Source organism: Kogia breviceps, chromosome 2 (genome assembly GCF_026419965.1).
Source record: "Kogia breviceps isolate mKogBre1 chromosome 2, mKogBre1 haplotype 1, whole genome shotgun sequence".
NCBI lineage: Eukaryota > Metazoa > Chordata > Mammalia > Artiodactyla > Physeteridae > Kogia > Kogia breviceps.
In genome coordinates, this window is record NC_081311.1 from 17775575 (window position 1) to 17789470 (window position 13896).

The 13896-nt window shown below is 38.2% G+C and overlaps 1 protein-coding gene and 1 non-coding gene across 13 annotated transcripts in view; both read right to left on the minus strand.

Annotated features, from left to right (window-relative positions):
* VTI1A (vesicle transport through interaction with t-SNAREs 1A) overlaps positions 1–13896 on the minus strand; it is a 561291-nt gene that overhangs the window by 514457 nt on the left and 32938 nt on the right. The window lies entirely within an intron of this gene.
* On the minus strand, positions 6502–6574 carry TRNAA-UGC (transfer RNA alanine (anticodon UGC)). Its single transcript has one exon. It is a non-coding gene; the product is annotated as a tRNA-Ala (tRNA).

Consider the following 13896-nt stretch of genomic DNA (forward strand, 5'->3'; position numbering starts at 1 on the left):
GTTTACCGTGTGCTTGGAAACTGTAGGTAAATCAAATACAAGGGAAAGAATCCATTTTCAAGCAAAATTAAAGGTCTTGCAGGATAGAAGATACATCATTAACATTTTAAAAATCATACAATACTAGCACTTCAGAATTAGAACGCTCTTTAGGAAAAACTTAGCCTCCTGAGGAAAAGGCAAATTATGGTCTAATAAAATAGAAGGAGCAATTCTCTGGTCAGTATAAAGCTGGTTGTGCTGGGTTTCAGCTAAGAACCCAAGTTTACCCTGAATCCTTGGACAGAAAGCATTTATATACAGTGCATAATCCAGTGGGGGAAGGACATATGAAAGAACAGGAACTATTCTGCATCATAATTTCCAAATTATTGAAGTGTCATTACATTATTTCACATCATTTAATATAAACAATGAGAGATTGAAAATAATGGTATGATTTGTTTTAAGAATCATAAATTTTAGGAGAGGGTAATCAATTATCTTTCCCCTTTTTCCATATGTAAAACTGGCACTAGTTTGTATGAGATTCCAAATTGGAGATAAACTTTAAGCTACTTACATATCCGTCTAGATCTATTTTCTAGAGCTGGCAAATACAATTCTGCTATACTCCTGTAGATCAATAATTAAATGGTGTCACTCATTAGACTGAGTAATCAAATGTGGCTTGTGGGTGTACAACTGAGGAAAGTCTCATGTCAAAGAAATTATCTCTTTTGGGGATTTTGACCTAATTTAAATAATTCTTTACTCTGAAATTGAGCAGAAATTATTTAAAAATCAACTTAATTTGTGTTAAAAATAATAGTAAACATATTTTTTGAGCTTACTACGTATCAGGCATTATTCTAAGAGCTGTGTGTGTGTGTGTGTGTACACATATATATTAATTTACTCTTCACAATAACCCTGAGGCCTACACTATTATTCCTATATCACAGATATGAAAACTGAGGCAGAGAGATTAAATAAGTAATTTGTCCAAGTTCAAACAACTAATAAATGTCAGAGTAAGAACTTAAAACCTGGCAAAGCTTCTAAAATAAATCACTTTATATAATCAATCCAATCACATTACTCAAATGTTTCCTTTCTTTTACTACCCCCCTCCTTCCTTTGCTGAAGAAAGAATAACCAACAGGCTTATTATTATTTTTTTTTTAAGGCAATTTGTTTTAAACTTTGGTCCAACTGGCAGCTGTATGGTTGGAGATAAAAGAGATGTAAATAACTACTGAAAAAAACTAGTAAGTGGTCATGATCACACTTAAGTGCTCTACCCAAATATTCAGAATAAACTTAAGTTCTTAGCTGAAATAGTTCTCTGTCAGCAACACAGCCAGGATGACATTGACCAAAAATTGTACTGTCCATTTTATCAGAACACAATCTGTATCATCATGACCATTTAAATGACTTAAAATTGGTAGTTAATAAGTATCTGCTTAAGTGAAATGAACTTAACACTGAATTTGTTTAATATAGCAATAATTTTATTTTAATGATCTTCATATATAAATTAGTCAACGACTATGGTTGCAAGTAACCAAGCCACGCTTTAAAGGTATTTGCTGCGAATACCCTGGTGGTCCAGTGGTTAGAAGTCTGCACTTCCACTGCCAGGGGCCCAGGTTCGATCCCTGGTCAGGGAACTAAAATCCCGCAAGCCATGTGGTGCAGAAAAAAAACAAAAACCAAACCAAAACAAAACAAAAAACCGAAAAACATAAAAGGGTTTGCTGAATCTTAGTTCTTGCCACTCAACGTACAGGTTCTAGTCAAGGTCAACAGTGCCATGCAGACAATCTAGTGGACACTTTTTTATGTCTTCATTTCATGTAACTTCTTATCAACTTAACTTTAATCAACTTGGTTGAAATATCTTCTTTCTTTAAATAGCCTCCTCTGCAGAAATGATCTGGCTTTGCTTCTACCTCACCAGTAGCTTTTTTTTTCCTAATTCAATTCAAACCATTCTCTGCTTGAACCTGAAATGCTATAATTCCTGTGAGCTTGGTCAAGAACGCTCTTCTGACACTCTCTTCTCTACCTAAGTATTTTCATCTGTTTTTAAAGGTTTAAAAATATCTATATGCTAATATCAAAATAGATCTAACTCAGTTTCTCCTCTGAACTCAAATTTGATATATCCAACTGGCTATTTAAGTTCCCCACTGGGATGTTTCATAGTAACATTTTTAAGGCAAAAGCATGGTGGCAGAACACTGGGCCTCTTCACTGCACGCAGAAAGAAACATTTCCATCATCTTGTGCATTTCATATCTCTTGAAAAATTCCTGGGACCTTAAGACCATTTAACTCAGTATTAGGGGAAAAAAGCTCTGATTAATAGCTTCCCAAGCCTATTTTCAAATTTTAGTTTAGCCTACTCAAATTAATCTGGAATATAATATAGAAAATGGCCATGGGCTTAAATTTTTAAAAGAAGCTGGTGTTAGGAAATTTAGAGCTTTAAATATTTACCTTAAAAAGGAAGAAGGGTCTAAAATCAATAATCTAAGCTGCCACTTAAGGAAGCTGGAAAGAGAAAAGCAAATAATACCTAAAGTAGAAGAAAGGAAATAATTACGGTCAGAGCAGAAAATCAATCAAATGGAAAACAGGTAAAATAATAGAGAAAATCAAAGAAGCCAAAGGTTGTTTTTTAAAAGAGATCCAGGGCTTCCCTGGTGGCGCAGTGGTTGAGAATCTGCCTGCTAATGCAGGGAACACGGGTTTGAGCCCTGGTCTGGGAAGATCCCACATGCCGCGGAGCAACCAGGCCCGTGAGCCACAACTACTGAGCCTGTGCATCTAGAGCCTGTTGTCTGCAACAAGAGAGGCCGTGATAGTGAGAGGCCCGCACACCGGGATGAAGAGTGGCCCCACCTGCCACAACTAGAGAAAGCCCTCGCACAGAAACAAACACCCAACACAGCAAAAATAAATAAATTAATTAATAAACTCCTACCCCCAACATCAAAAAATAAAAATAAAAGAGATCCAAAAAATTGACAAACTTTTAGCTAGACTGATTAAGAAAACAAAATTACAAAACTCCAAAATGAAAGAGGAGACACTGTCACAGGCCTGACAGAAATTGAAAGGATTATAAGGAAATATTATGAAGAACTTATACCAACAAATTAAGAGAATTTAGATGAAGTGGACAAATAGTTATAAAGATATAAATTTAAAAAACTAAATCAAAAAGAAATAGAACTAGAAGAGACCTATGACAAGTAAAGAAATTAAATTAGTAAAAAATCTCTCTACAAGGAAAAGCCCAGTCCTACATTGCATGATGAATTCTATCAAATATTTAAAGGAGAAATAAACAACCTACACAAAGAGATTTAGAAAATAGAGGAAGAAACAGTTCCCAACTTATACTGGTAGAGACCAGTACTACCATGATGCCAAATCCAGACAGAGATATAAGAAAACAACAGACCAACATTCCTCATAAATATGAATGTAAAAATCCTTAACACAATATTAGTAAACCAAATCCAGCAACATACACAAAAGATTATATAATATCACAAAGCGGGATATATGCTAGGAATACAAGGCTGGTTTAACATCTAAAAATCAATTAATGTAATACATTATATTAATACAACAAAGGACAAAAACCACATGATCATCTCAATAGACACAGAAACAGCATTTGACAAAATCCATCACTCATTATAATATAGACTGAAAACAAACTAGGATTAAAAGGGAAATTCTGGGCTTCCCTGGTGGCACAGTGGTTGAGAGTCAACCTGCCGATGCAGGGGACACAGGTTCGTACCCCAGTCTGGGAAGATCCCACATGCCATGGAGCGGCTAGGCCTGTGAGCCATGGCCGCTGAACCTGCGCGTCCGGAGCCTGTGCTCCGCAACGGGAGAGGCCACAACAGTGAGAGGCCTGTGTACCGCAAAAAAAAAAAAAAAAAAAAAAAAAAAGGAAATTCCTCCACCTGATAAAGGACATTTATAAAACATCTCAGCTAACATCAATCTAATGATAAAAATATTAATATGTTCCCTCAAAAACTGGACCAAGACAAGGAAATCCATTCTTACTACTTCTAGTCAACACAGTAGTGAAGGTTTTAGCCAGCCTAAAAAGGCAAATAAATAAATAATTAAAATTAAAGGCAAACATATTGCAAAGAAGCAAAACTGTCTTTATTCACAGTTGACATGATCTTTTATGTAGAAAATTCAGAAGAATCTACAATGAAAACTACTTGAATTATGTATTTATTTATTTATTGCAGCACATGGGCCTCTCACCACTGTGGCCTCTCCTGTTGCGGAGCACAGGCTCTGGACGTGCAGGCTCAGTGGCCATGGCTCACGGGCCCAGCCACTCCGCGGCATGTGGGATCTTCCCAGACCAGGGCACGAACCTGTGTCCCCTGCATCGGCAGGCGGACTCTCAACCACTGCGCCACCAGGGAAGCCCCTACTTGAATTATTAACCGAGTTTAGCAAGGTTGCAGGATACAAGATCAATATACAAAAATCAAGTATATTTCCATGTACTACCAATGAACAAACAAAAATTAAAATTAAGAAAAAACTTCATTCACAACAGTATCATAAATAATAAAATATTTAGAAATAAATTTCAAAAGAAGTACAAGAACCATCTACTAAAAATCTAAAACATTTCTGAGAGAAATTAAAGAACAAACAAATAAATGGATTGGAAGACTTAATATTGTTAAGATGGCAATTTCCCCCATCTAGATCTACATTGATTCTATTAAATGAATCCCTATCAAAATCTCAGCAGACTTTTTCAAAGAAATTGACAAGCTGATTCTTAAAGTTAAATGGAAATGCCAAAAACCTAGAATTTTTTTTTTTTTAAAGAACAAAGTTGGAGAACTTACACTATTTGATTTCAAAACTTACTGTAAAGCTACAGTAATCAGAACACTGTGGTACTGGCATAAACACAGACATATAGATCACTGAAACAGAACTGACAGTCCAAAAATAAGACCCTTACACTATGCTCATCTGATTTTCTACAAAAGAGCCAAGGGAATTCAATGGGGGAAAAAAACAAGTTTTTCAACAAATAGTGCTGGAACAATTGGATAACCATATATATAAAGAAATACATAACTGAGATACTTTACCTTATGCCATAAAAAAAATTAATTTGAAATAATCATAGACCTAAATATAACAATTAGAACTCTAAAACTTCTAGAAGAAAATCTTTGTATCCTTGCTTTGGGCAGAAATTTGTGAGATACAATACAGAAAGCACAATCCATTAAAAAATTAATAGATTAAACACTATCAAAATTTAAAACTTTTTGTACTTCAAATGACGTCATTAAGGAAATGAAAAGACAAGCCACACACCGGGAGAAAATATTTGCAAACCACATATCTGATAAAGGACTTGCATCCAGAATACACGAAAACTCAATCATAGCAAAACAAACAACCTAAGAAAAAATGGGCAAAAGATTTAAACAGACAGTTCCCAAAGATATATACACATCTAGTAAGCATATAAAAAGATGCTCGAAATCAATAGTCATTAGGGAAATGCAAATTAAAAGTACAATGAGATGTCATTATATACCCAGTAGATGGCTACCATCAAAAGAATGACAGGGCTTCCCTGGTGGCGCAGTGGTTGAGAATCCGCCTGCCGATGCAGGGGACACGGGTTCATGCCCTGGTCCGGGAAGATCCCACATGCCACGGAGCAGCTGGGCCCATGAGTCATGGCCAGTTAGCCTGTGCGTCCTGAGCCTGTGATCCGCAACGGTAGAGGCCACAACAGTGAGAGGCCAATGCCAAGTGCTTACAAGAATATGGAAAAATTGGAATCCTCATATATATTGCTGGTGGGAATATAAAATGGTACAATCTCTTCAGAAACAATGTGGTAGTTTCTTGAAAAGCATATATTTACCAAATGACCCAGCAATTCCACTCCTAGGTAATTTCCCAAGAGACATGAAAACATGTTTCCACACAGACATGTGTGTGAATTTTCACAGCACAGTCACAGTAAAAAACTAGAATCAATCCAAATGTACATTAACTGGTAAATGGATAAATAAAATGTGGTACATATTTATTCACTGGAATATTACTCAGTGATTAAAAACAAATTATTGATACATACTACAATAGAGAGGAACCTCAAAAATCTTATGGTAAGTGAAAGAAGCTCGATACATTAAATGATTCCATTTATACGAAATTTCTAGGAAAGGTACTACTATATAGAAAGAAAGCACATCAGCAGTGGCATGGGATTGGGAATGGGAATGAGACTGACTACAAATGGGCAAGAGAGAACTTCTAGGAAGTGTTATAAAACTGGATTGTGGTAGTGGTTGCACAACTGTATAAATATCCTAAAAATCCCCGAATTGTGTACTTATAGTGGAAAATTTTATAGTATATAAACTATACCTCAGTAAAGCTATTTTTGGCTGTGTAGCTCAGCTTGTGGGATCTTAGTTCCCCGACCAGGGATTGAACCTGGGCCCTCTGCAATGCAAGTGTGGAGTCCTAACCACTGGACCACCAGGGAATTGCCAATAAAGCTATTCTTTTAAAAGGAAGCTGGACTATAAAGGAAATATATTTTTATCTAAGAAAAAATCTAAAACTATATTTAAAAAAGGAGTATCAATTGATTGGAAGTTGCCTCATATACTGCACAGAATTTCCGAGATTATAAAAGACTTAAGAGTTTTTATATGTCAAAGGCTCCTCTTATACCTTACATGATTTTTTGTTGCTGTTATTGTTCTGAAAACCCTTCAGTGTCCACACTCTCTTATGTATCACATCCCTATTTTTTTTGTTTGTTTGTTTGTTTTTGTTTTTGCAGTACGCGGGCCTCTGAATGTTGTGGCCTCTCCCGTTGCAGAGCACAGGTTCTGGACCCGCAGGCTCAGCGGCCATGGCTCACGGGCCCAGCCGCTCCGCGGCATGTGGGATCCTCCCGGACCGGGGCACGAACCCATGTCCCCTGCATTGGCAGGCAGACGCTCAACCACTGCGCCACCAGGGAAGCCCCACACATCCCTATTTTTAATAGAAGAAACAAAATCTATCAGTCCCTTAATTTATGGTATACTGAGTGTCAACATTTTGGATCTGATCTAAAGATCCTATATACTCCTTATTACCTAGAAAGTGGGGTGTAGACAGTGGGGTTGGAGGTTATAGAGGCTTCCTTGATGGTGGGGAGTCTATGGAATACAACACAGCTGCATTTAGGGACATTATGGCTAGTGCAGCAGTTCTCAACCTGGACTGAACATTGCAATCACCTGGGAAGCTTTAAAAATCCCTGTGCCCTGGCTCCACCTAGACCAAGGGTATCCAGGAAGCAGTATTTCCTAAAGCTCCCTGGGTGGTACAGCCCAAGTTGAGAACCACTGGTTTAGAGGAGGCCTCAGAACCTTTATTTTCATGCCCAACTGTCTCCTGGGAATGTGGTTTAGAATAGTTGGATTGTAGCATCTAGAGCTGCTGTCCAAATCGGTAGCCACCAGCCATATGTGATTATTGAGCACTTGAAATATGGATAGTCAGAACTGAAATACACTGTGTAAAATATGCACTGGCTTTTGAAGACTTAGAAAGAAAAAAAGAATGTAAAATATCTCAATAATTTTTAAAACTTATTACATACTGAAATGATAATAGTTTGCTTGGATCTATTGGGTTAAATAGAATATATTACTAAAATTAATTTTGACTCTTCCTGGTTTTTTTTTAAAAAATGTGGTTACTAGGAAATTTACATGTGTGGCTGCCATAATATTTTTATTGGACAGGTGATATTCAGTTTTAAAAAGAATCATAAAATCTTGGAGCTGAAAATGACCTTTGGAATTATCTAATTCAATCTATTCATTTTACAGCTAAGGAAACTGAAGCCCAGAGAAAGCCACTGGCCCTAAAGGACACAACTAGAAAGTTACATTGCTGAGATTAGTCAGGTCCCTGACTCCTGATGTCTATGTCTATTTCCATCACACTTCCTCAAGGATTGTTAAAACAAAAGCGCTCTATCATCTCCTCCCCAAAATAGATGTTTAATTTAATCCACCAATACTGAAAATATGTACTTTTTATAGAGTGCCTTTTTCCCTCTAGGATGTTCTATGTAAGTCTCATGGCTACAACTTCTCCTGACTTTGGTGCCATACACCCAATGTACTCTTTGTGTCATAAAATAAAACAAGAAAAATATAAAAAGATCAAATCTCACATTCCCCTTTACATAGGAAAGGTTAAATGTCAAAGGGTACTCAGAAATACCACCAAAATAAACCTAAGGGAAAGAAATTGGTAGGGGAGGGCAGGCAGGGGGGTTGAAACACAATGAAAGTAATACTTTGTGTTCCTATTTTAAGTGCCTTTCTCAATGCTATATGCATAGCAGCTAGAGGCAAGCTGGAAAGCCGCCAGGTCCTGGCTGCCAGCAAAAATTTTGTCACCTCCTTTGAACATCTGAAGTATGTTTACCCAATAGATTTCATTAAATTACACTTCCATTAGGAAGCATACAATGTTGATACTCATCTCAAAGATCAAAGGGATCGCTAAGAGGCATGTCATCCTGCTCCCCAGCTGATTGCTATTTCTGGGCCAATCAAGGAAAGGAGCCAGAACAATACTTGGTTAAAAAAAAATTGTAGCATCTCCCCAAGGACTACGGACTAAGAATCTGCAGCCCCATTATCAAAATGAGCATATCATTAATGACAATACTCATACAGTGAGTTATTTTAATACAACTCCTACACAACAAACAAGCTGGGTTTGGGTCATTAGCTGAATTTGTAAAGCAGTATTTCTGAGAGCTGAAAAACTCTTCAGTAAAAATACAAAGTTTAGAAGATGGAGAAAGTCCCATTTACAAATGCAGGAGAAAAATCTAGTTTCTATTCATTTCATTATGATTTTAAATAAACCAACAGGTGAGCCAGAATAGAGATGGCTAATTTAATTACTGACAGGCTGTAGGATTTTTTATTTCCGACTCTAATTTTTTTGATGGATGATTTTTAAAGAAATATCATAAGTACATTTTCTTTTTTGAAGGCAAAACTATTCCATTTGGAATCCAATGCTTACAGTGAAAACATTTAACTTCCAGGAACAAGAGATACTAATTTCAAAGGAGCTAAGATTTGCTCATTATTTTTAGGAAGTAAAAGCCAGCCATTACAACTAGGGAAAGAAATATTTAAGATAGGTTTAATGGAGTTTAAAAATACATATGGGGGCTTCCCTGGTGGCGCAGTGGTTGAGAGTCCACTGCCTGCCGATGCAGGGGACACGGGTTCGTGCCCCGGTCCAGGAGTATCCCACGTGCCGTGGAGCGGCTGGGCCCGTGAGCCATGGCCGCTGAGCCTGCGCGTCCGGAGCCTGTGCTCCACAACGGGAGAGGCCGCCAACAGTGAGAGGCACGCGTACCGCAAAAAAAAAAAAAAAAAAAAAAAAAAGACATATGGTACCGAAATACAGCTACAAATCCCAAATCCTTTATTTGACATAAGGAAAAAGTAATTCAGCAACAGCTTAATGTTCTAAGCCTGATTTCAGGTAATGGGAACTCTTTTCTAGTAATTTTTATTATGAAGAACTTGCCCAAAATGGGATAAAAAATAAAAGGCAAGGTTTAGGCAACTGCTTTTTCTACCTAACCCTTTCTTTATGCTCTGGTGGTAAAGGTAAATCACCCATTGATAGCCACAACACACAATCTAGATTTCAGCTGTTCTCTTTCAACCTGTAGTCAACCTCTTGGTTACCCATATTTGACACATCATATGAACTCTAATTATCTATCTTTTGCAATTAATCATCTGACAATTACATTTCCTGCACTTATAAGCATCCAGCTGGGAACTGAGTTTTAATCTGAGAGAGAAAAAGAGAGGATTCAGGTTTCTGACAAATTACTTCTAATTAACCAGAACCTTTTTTTAGTCATCCCAATGTAAAGATGCCTACAGCTAATCAAAGAATTTATTATTTGCATTCTTAATGATACTTTAAAATTTCATTTAAATTTCCCCAAAGGGCAGCTCTGGAAATGCACTGCACTAACATTAGTTAAACAAACATTCTGTTTGGCAGTACACAAAGTATGGGGGGGGGGGATAATTTCTAAGGGGGGAAAAGAACTTGCACTATGACTAGAAAGGGCAACAAACACAATTAAATAAAGCAGAGATTCAAGGCATATATCTTCAAGGTGGAAGATACAGCTATCTTCCAAGAAGTCCAGGAAATTGACAAGTTGAATCACATAAATTTTAGAGCTGGAAGAGACTTTATGAATCATCTCCTCCAGTGGCTCTCAAACTGTGGTCCCAGGATGATGCTTCAGCGTCAACCTGGAATTCTTTTTTTTTTTGTGGTACGCGGGCCTCTCACTGTTGTGGCCTCTCCCGTTGCGGGGCACAGGCTCCGGACGCGCAGGCTCAGTGGCCATGGCTCACGGGCCCAGCCGCTCCGCGGCATGTGGGATCTTCCCGGACTGGGGCACGAACCCGTGTCCCCTGCATCGGCAGGCGGATTCTCAACCACTGCGCCACCAGGGAAGCCCTCTTTTTAAAAAAAAAAAAAAATTAATTTATTTATTTTTGGCTGCATTGGGTCTCCGTTGCTGCACACGGGCTTTCTCTAGTTGCAGCGAGCAGGGGCTATTCTTTGTTGCGGTGCGCGGGCTTCTCATTGTGGTGGCTTCTCTTGTTGCAGAGCAAGGGCTCTAGGTTGTGCGGGCTTCAGTAATTGTGGCACACGGGCTCAGTAGTTGTGGTGCATGGGCTTAGTTGCTCCGCGGCATATGGGATCTTCCCAGACCAGGGCTCAAACCCGTGTCCCCTGCATCGGCAGGCAGATTCTTAACCACTCTCCCACGGGGGAAGTCCCAACCTGGAATTCTTTAGAAATGCAAATCCCCAGGCCCCTTGCTAGGCCTTCTGAATCAGAAACTCTCAGGTGGGCCCAGCAATGAACCCTCCAGGTGATTCCCACTTACTGATCTACCAGTCTACTTTAAGAACCACTGGTCTAGGGCTTCCCTGGTGGCGCAGTGGTTGAGAATCCACCTGCCGATGCAGGAGACACGGATTCGTGCCCCGGTCCCGGAAGATCCCACATACCGCGGAGCAGCTAAGCCCGTGAGCCATGGCCGCTGGGCCTGCGCGTCCGGAGCCTGTGCCCCGCAACGGGAGAGGCCACAACAGTGAGAGGCCCGCATACCGCAAAAAAAAAAAAAAGAAAAAAAAAAAAGAACTACTGGTCTAGTCTAACCATTTCATTGTCCAAAGGAGGAAACAGAGAGCTGAGAGAGAGGCAGAAGTTCCATACACAAGAATAAAATTAAAAAATAACTTTGAGGAACTTAAGGTCTTTTTTCTTTTATTAAAAAAAATTCTTTGTTAATATATAACATATGCTACTGTGACCTATCGCATAATTTCTGGGACTACTGCTTTCACAGTATATGCAACTCTTGGGCTCTAGAGAACTCACAGACATTCCTAGAGTATTGGTTATAAGGTTCCCTACAACTTAATATTCCACAAATACTGAACCAACCATAAATGAAGACCAGAGAGATGTTCTTCATGTAGCCAGGGTCCTACATGACTTTTAAAAAACTGGACCATGGCAGGAAGCGCATTTAGAAGACAGAGTGATATATTGTAAAGAACACTGGATACAGAATCAAAGAATCTTGGTTTCTCATTCTTGCTCAGCCACTGACCAGCTCAGTGACCTCGGGCAAACTACCTTGTATCTGACTGAGGATGTGTCTCTTCATCGCTACAACAGTCTTAACATCTAACTTTGCAGGGCTTCTGAAGAGACAAAATACAAACTGTCCTTAATACAGGTTTTAGAACATAATGAGCACTCAATAAACATTAGCCCCTTCTTCCTCTTCCTCTTCAATTTAGAGAGGAGGCGGCTGGAAAGCCAACATTCCCAGCTTCCTTTGTTTTCCGAGAGGCTAGACTATCTAGCTTCACTCTTGAAATGTGCAGTTCTGTCTGTCTAGTCATCAACACACTTTCCGTTACCTCTCAGCCTTGCTCTCTGTTCCTGCTCTACCAGACTTCCAGAAAGGTATTGAAGGGCTCATGAGTTGCTTCCAATATTTCAGAAAGTTTAGTGGTGACCGTATACTTAGCCAGTACAAGACTACACAGCCTCATCAAATATCAAACTTCTTGTTTGTTTAAGCTAGAATTATGGGAACTCAAGTTCTCTCACACTGATTTAACAAACCTTGACTTCACTCAAATATTTAAAATTCTATCTCCCTACCTATGTTAATTTAAAAATTATGGAAATCAATGCTTCCTTAATAAATGTTTTTGATTTGGTTTTCCTGGTAGTGAAAAGACTGGGGAACATTAGTTTAATGGTTCTTTTGTAAAGATGTACACTGGAATCACCTGAGACCCAATTCAGGTCTGCAGACCAGTCTCCCCGGGGGAGTTCCTGACTTGTGTTTTTGTGTGTGTGTGTGTGTGTTTTTCAAATACCACAAAGAATTCAATTGAGCAGTCCTGGTTTTAACTACTGCTAATATGTAGTTAATATTTTCAATATTGGAAAAGGAGGAGCCATAATCCTGACTTCTGACTGTGACTGTCAGCTGCGTGAATGGACAGGATGAAGGCAACAGCAGTTGGGGGTGGATAATGCACACTGTGAATTTAAAACCATGGGTGCCAGTTTGTCAACAGAAACGTCCTTTTGCACTCAACAGTGAGAAAGTTACATATTTTCAGAAACAAAGGAAGAACTCAGAAAATTTCTAACAACTTAAGATAGATGGGAAAAACAAAACCCCATGAAGTATTTTAAACAAATACAGCTGCTTAGGTTATAAAACTAAAGTTTGTGTTGTGATTACTTTGCTTTATATTTTAAATATAGAAGATTGTTTGCTTGGGGAATGATAAATTAAATATAAAAAAAGGTACTATTTTAAAGAAAAAACAAATCTTAATCTTTTTTAGGAACCAGTGGACATGATTACACTCCTATTAACTAATGTCTTTGGGTTTGGTTCTGGTTAATATGGGATAGCCAAGTCCTATATTTTAATCAAGAAGAAGACAGGCGTTTTAGCCCAACTTAGGAAAGCTCTGCATTGTAATGTATATTTCATAACACAGTCCAACTTGACTCTCTTCACTTACCACAGAGATGAGCTAACTGGACAACTATTTTTATTTTCTCTTAAAGTATCATGCATAGACATGATACGCCTATTCATCTGTTAATTCACAAATATTTATTTAGAATTTATAGGCTCTCGCACAGCATGAGAAATCACAATTCCTATTCTAAAATAGTAGATAATGTAGTTGGAGGAACAACACTACATGGAAACAAAGCACGGGTTCAGTTCCTGGTTGAGGAATGAAGATCCCCACAGGCTGCAGCATGGCCAAAAAATAAATAAATAAAGTACCATAGTTTTAAGATATATATTTTAAAAATTAAAAAATAAAGAATCACTAGCTCGAAAAACGATACATTACTATAGTCCTTAAAGAAGCGATACTGTAGAAACACCCCCTCTTAAAAAAGTTTCTTAACTCTATCATAGTGTTTCTCAACCCAGGTGCAGAGCATTTATAAGATATCTATGCCTACACAATTCCCCTTATTCTAAGGTTACTTTATCCCCTAAAAAAAATGATATTATCTCTGATATACTACTGTTTTAACAGATCCACACACATGCACTGAAGTAAGAGGAGATGTAAGTGTGGTAAAATCAAGGATATGCGGTAAACAGAAGTATGTGGATGCAGAAATTCAGAAATGACGTGGCCTAGGGATTGGCCATGGAGTCAA